The sequence below is a fragment of the Orycteropus afer genome, unplaced genomic scaffold, assembly GCF_000298275.1.
Source record: "Orycteropus afer afer isolate SDZICR_OR568_19922 unplaced genomic scaffold, OryAfe1.0 scaffold00253, whole genome shotgun sequence".
Lineage (NCBI taxonomy): Eukaryota > Metazoa > Chordata > Mammalia > Tubulidentata > Orycteropodidae > Orycteropus > Orycteropus afer.
Window position 1 is genome coordinate 5,171,183 of NW_006921840.1, and position 6,390 is coordinate 5,177,572.

The 6,390-nt window shown below is 43.0% G+C and overlaps 1 pseudogene; it reads left to right on the plus strand.

Moving 5' to 3' along the window:
• The first annotated feature begins 5,788 nt into the window (after window positions 1-5,788).
• LOC103204560 lies at window positions 5,789-6,198 on the plus strand (annotated as a pseudogene).
• Window positions 6,199-6,390: the final 192 nt, after the last annotated feature.

Consider the following 6,390-nt stretch of genomic DNA (forward strand, 5'->3'; position numbering starts at 1 on the left):
GATAGACCATATTCTAAATAAAAAATTAAAAAATAATACTGAGAAGAGTGGGATGACCTACACAGCCCTACATGACCATGAAGAGGCAGTGAGTGATTATCTGTAGAAGAGAAAAGGGTAGGTGACTGTAGAAGCTAATTATTTTTTAAATAAAATGTTAATCTGTGTTGTTAAAGTAATAAACATGTTAAAAATAACACAGGATTTGTAATGAAAGCAATAAGAAAGTTCTGTAGTAGGAACCACTTTTCTTTCTTATCTTTAAACCATTCTTTAAGATTAATCAGTTTTAGGCATTCTTAGTGAATATAATAGATGAAGATGTAGCTCAATGAAACATCCCCTTATTCACTCTTCCCAACAGGTTTATCACTATTTCTGGTCTTCTGAGTGTTTTGTTTGTTTGTGTTCTTCCTTTAAATGTTTTCAAGCCTGAGCATGATCTCTGGGGATGAAATCTAAAGAACACAGAACAAAAATTTGGAATGAAACTGGGCCCTTGGTTATGTTGTTTGGTCACTGAAATAGAAAACCCCAGAATCATTTTGGTCGCAGTGGTGGTTCAGTGGTGGAATTCTTACCTTCCATATAGGAGACCTGGGTATGATTTTGGCAGTGGACCTCATGCATAGCCACCACTAGTCTGTCAGTGGAGGCTTGCATGTTGCTACGATATGGAACAACTTCCAGTTTTCCCAGATTCATACTTTGTACATTCCACATTCTGATATTAATATTTGCAACGATTCATTTTCATTTTGCTTGTGCCACATCAGCAAATGAAGATCTCGAAAGCGTTACTCCATCCTCTTCATTAAGGTCAACTTTATTTTGAAGAGCCAGCACTTCCTCAGTCATATTTTGAGTGCCTTCCAACCAAAGGGCTCAACTTCTGGCACTGTAGAAGACAGTGTTTCACTGCCAATCATAAGGTTTTCAGTGGCCAATTTCTTCAGAAGTGGAACAGCACATCCTTCTTCCTAGTCTCTCTTGGTCTGGAACCCATGCTGAAACTTGTCCAGCATAAGTGACCCTACTGGTATTTGAAATACCAGTGGTATAACTTCCAGCATCACAGCAACATACTAGCCACCACAGTAAAACACTCTGACAGATGAGTGAATCGGTATTGGCCATTTTGAATGGAATAATCATATGTCCTACTATGCCAGGAATAACAAGTTGAAGACAAATGACACCACATTCATCATCAAAAAGAACATTTCAAGATCTAAGTACAATATTAGGATAATATCCATACACCTACAAGAAAGACCAGTTAATACCACTGTTACTCAAATTTACGCACCAACCATTAAACCCAAAGATGAAGAAAATGAAGATTTTTACCAACTTTTGCAGTCTGAAGTTGACCGAACATGCAATCCAGATGCATTGATAATTACCAGTGATTGGAATCCAAAAGTTGGAAACAAAGACTAAGAATTGATAGTTGGAAAATATGGCCTTAGTCACAGAAATGATACCAGAGATCACACGATAGAATTGTGCAGGGCCAACAACTTATTCATTACAAATATGTTTTTTCAACAACATAAATGGCAACTGTACACATAGACCACACCAGATGGATACACAGGAATCAGATTGACTACATCTGTGGAAAGAGAAGTTGGAGAAGCTGAATATTGTCATCAGAACAAGGCCAGGGGCAGACTGTAGAACAGACCATCAATTGCTCTTCTGCAAGTTTAATTTGAAGCTGAAGAGAATTAAAACAAGTCCACAAAAGCCAGAATATAACCTTTAGTATTTTTTTATTGTTAGGTGTCATTGAATTGTCTCCAACTCATAGTGACCCCATGCACAGCAGAACGAAACACTGCCCAGTCCTGTGCCAGCCTCATGATCCTTGCTATACCAGAGCAGCCACTGTGTCTATCCATCTCATTGAGGGCCTTGTCATTTTTCATTGACCCTTCACTTTATCAAGGATGATATCTGTGATAGTTGGAGTTGTGTGTCAACTTGGCTGGACCACAATTTTGAGTGATTTAAGCAGTTACGATGTGGGTTATTCCCATGGTGAGATCGGATGTATATGTTTTGAGCATCCAATCCGCTGAAGGGAGTTTCCCTAGGGATGTGGCCTGCTTCCAATATATTTATAGATATCCTGGGAAAAGAGACACTCTTTGGATCAGGATCCTGTTGTGCTGCCTACAACTGCACATTGAGTAAACAATCCACCATTCGGCCTGGAGATCTTGGATTCATCATTTTAATCAATAGCCAGTATACTGCCTGCCACCCTTGAGCTTGTCAGCCCCTGCAGCTGTGTGAGTTGAGAAGAGCCTCCAGCTTGATGTTTGATCCAAGAACTTGGGACTTGCCAGCTTCTAAAAGTGTGAGCCATTTTTCTAAGATAAATTTATCTTTCTCTCTCTCTCTGTAAGCTTTACTGGTTTTGCTTCTCTAGAGAACCCAGTGTAACACATTTGGTACTGAGAGTGGTTCTAGAGAGACAAAATCATAAGAATGAACTTCCTAAAATGGCTCTCACTGATTCTGTTTTGGTTCTCCAATTTGATTAATCGTAAAGGCACTGGTGACTCTGCCTCCATTAGTAAGAGGGCCCTGCTAATTCATGGCATGAGGTGGCAACGTTAATATGCAAAATAACACCACCAATAGATCAAGTACTTGTGAGAAGTGACACTCTGGGTGATCGGATATTTGATACTTTTTTGCAATTTTGTCAGCATGAGGAGTATAAGGAAGCTGGTTGGTTGGTCCTACTTATACTAGACAAAGTGGTGAAAGAGCGAGATGAGCTCAGAGCTGCTGAGTCTCGGCTTAAGCACAGCATAAAAGACCTCAGTGTTTCCAGTTGTGCTCTGAAAGAATGTCTTATATCTTCTAGTAAAAGAGCAGATATCGCTGAAAACCAAACCCAGAGTCTTATTGTAAGGGTGGCTGAATTACAACACCAATTAAATTGCCAACCCAGAATGGTGTCTGATGGTAAAGTGAGGGCATTAATTGGGAAAAAATGGGAACCTGAAACCTGGAATGGGGACATATGGACAGATAATGAGGAAGATCAGGATATGAAGCCTGTAAATTCTGTAGAATCCCTCTCATCTGAAGGGATTACTGTAAAACCATTATCCCCTCCACCTCAGTTTGATGGAATGAGCCAAACTGGTCTTTCCGGGTCATTGCCTGAGGCAGAGGCCATGGAAGACATTCCTGAATGTTCTCAGGAACTGCTTCAACCACCCATTGTTGCTGCTAGACCTATACCTAAAGTTAAGTTCAAGCGAGCCCCAAAAGGTGAAATAGAAAGTGTGAGGAGGTGGTACACTACACCCGAAAAGACCTACCTGATTTTGCTAACATGTACAGACAGAAACCTGGAGAATATGTATGGGAATGGCTATTGAGGGTGTGAGATAACGGTGCAAGAAATGTAAGATTGGATCAGTCTGAGTTTATTGATTTAGGCCCACTAAGTACGGATTCTTCATTCAGTGTTTCATCTTGAGAGGTTAGGAAAGGATCTAATAGTTTATTTGGTTGGTGCGTTAGACTGGGTTCTCTAGAGAAACAAAACCCAGCAAAGCTTATTTATATATAAAGAGAGAGAGAGAAATTTATCTTAGGAAATTGGCTCACAAACGTATAGAAGCCAGCAAGTCCAAAGTCCCTGGAGGAAACGTCAGGCTGGAGGCAGACTTAGCTTCTGCAACTGCAGGGGGCCAAGAAGCTCAAGGCTGGCAGACAGTACACTGGCTGTTGTCTCCAACGAAAGATGAATCCAAGATCTCCAGGCCGAACGGTGAGCTGCTCACTCAAGGAAGGTTGTAGGCAACACACCAGGGTCCCGATCCACAAAAGAATGTGTCTCTTCCCAGGATGTCCCTGGATATCCTGGAAGCAGGCCACTCCCCTAGGGAAACTCCCCTTGGACAGATTGGCCACTCAGAACACAGTCATCCGATCCCATCATGGGAACAACCACACAGAACTGGGGTCCAGCCAAGTTGATGCACAGCTCCAGTCATCACAGTTGCCTTACTAAAGCATGGATTATGCGGTGGCCTACCTTAAGTCAAGTCAAAGTACCAGACCTGCCTTGATATAATGTAGAAGAAGGTATCCAGAGGCTTAGGGAAATTGACCTGTTAGAATGTGTAATAGTTGGAGCTATGTGTCAACTTGGCTGGACCACAATTCTGTGTGGTTTAAGCTGTTGTGCTGTGGTTATTCCCATGATGGGATCAGATGGTTATGTTTTGAGCAGCCAGTCTGTTGAAAGGGAGTTTCACTAGGGGTGTGGCCTGCTTCCAGTATTGCCGCGGTCCAGCCGAGGGAAGGGGAGAGCCGAAGATGAAGAACAAGGAGAGGCTCAGACTGATGATCTGAAGCAAAGCTTTATTTTTTGCAGGCATAATATATCCATTCTGAGTTCAAAGGCACAGTCATAAACTTTCTCAAAACTTCTTGTTCTTTCCCACATATACTATACCCCAAAATACAACTTGCTAATCATATCAGTTCTTATAGAAACTCCCTGATCTTAATAAACATTCTTGTCTGAGAACTGGGAGCATGAGAAAAATAACTTGTACTTGCACCTGCATGCTCAAGGACAATCTTATTTCCAGAATACAAAAAAAACTGCTTGCACGTCTTCAATGCTGCATAAGCAAAACAGCATAACCTTGGGACTCTAACAAAGTCCCACACAGTATATCTATGGACATCCTGGGAAAAGAGACATTCCTTTGTGGATCAAGATTCTGTTGTGCTGCCTACAACTGTCCATGAGCGAACAAACCACCATTTGGCCTGGAGATCTTGGATTCATCAATCGTGGGAGTCATCAGCCAGTACATTGCCTGCCAACCTTGACCTCAACCCGTGCATCTGCAAGAGCCGGGAAAAGCCTCCAGCTTGACGTTTGATCCAAGAACTTTGGACTTGCCAGCTTCTAGAAGTTTTTGAACCATTTTCCTAAGCTAAATTTCTCTTTCTCTCTCTCTCTCTATAAGCTTCACTGGTTTTGCTTCTCTAGAGAACCCAGCATAACACAATATACTTTTCCAGGGAATGGTTCCTTCTGACAACATGACCAAAGTTGTTAAGCGCCATAAAGTCATCTCTGACTCATAGCAATCCTATGCACAGCAGAACAAAATACAGCCCAGTCCTGAACCAGCTTCACATTTCTTGCTACACTTGAGCCCGTCGCCACTGCCACTGTGTCAGTCCACCTCATTGAGGGCCTTCCCCTCTTTCGTCCACCCTCCACCTTACCAAGCATGACATCCTTCTCCAAGAACGGTCCCTTCTGACAACATGACCAAAGTATGTATGTGAGACAAAGTCTGGCTATTCTCTCCTCCAAGGAACATTCTGGCTGCACTTCCTCCATGACAGACCTATTAGTCCTTTTAGCAGTCCACGATTCTTTCAGCATTCTTTGCCAACACCACAGCTCAAAAGCATCAACTCTTCCTTGGTCTTCCTTATTCATTGTCCAGCTCTCACATGCACATGAGGCAATTGAAATTGTCAAAGAGTTCACATTGCTTGGTTCTACAATTGATGCCAATGGAAGCAGCAGTCAGGACATCAGACGAATATTGCACTGGGCAAATCAGCTGTAAAGGATCTCTTTCAAGTGCTAAAGAGCAAAGATGGAGCACAGAGCGGGTTGGTCTTTTGGTGGAGGAGCTTCGTGAGTTCATCTGAGGATTGAGGCTCTATTTTGGGCAGCTAGAATCAGCGCGGCAGTCTGAGAAGAGATTTCGGTGTTCGGTGAAAAATGGCCCAAACCGAGCAGGCTGTGCGTAAGTCCACCAGGGAGGGGGAGAAAGCCCCAGCAAACAGATGGCCACCAAGGCGGCTAGAAAGAGCACTCCCTCTGCTGGCGGGGTGAAGAAACCTCACTGTTACAGGCCCAGAACCGTGGCGCTTCGGGAGATCCGCCCTTACCAGAAATCGACAGAGCTTTTGATCCGGAAGTTACCTTTCCAGAGGTTGGTGAGGGAGATCGCCCAGGATTTCAAAACAGACTTGAGGTTTCAGAGTGCCCTGCAGGAGGCTAGTGAAGCGTACCTGGTGGGGTTGTTTGAAGACACTAATCTGTGTGCCATCCACGCCAAGAGAGTCACCATCATGCCCAAAGACATCCAGTTGGCTCGCCGGATACGGGGAGAGCGAGCTTAAGTGGAAGGCAGTTTTTATGGTGTTTTGTAGTAAATTCTGTAAAATACTTTGGTTTAATTTGTGACTTTTTTGTAAGAAATTGTTTACAATATGTTGTATTTGTACTTAAGTCACTCCATCTTTCACTGAGGATAAATGGGGAAAGTGACTGCTGACAGACCTCAGTGGTGTGGGCACTGTTGCTCAGGAGGG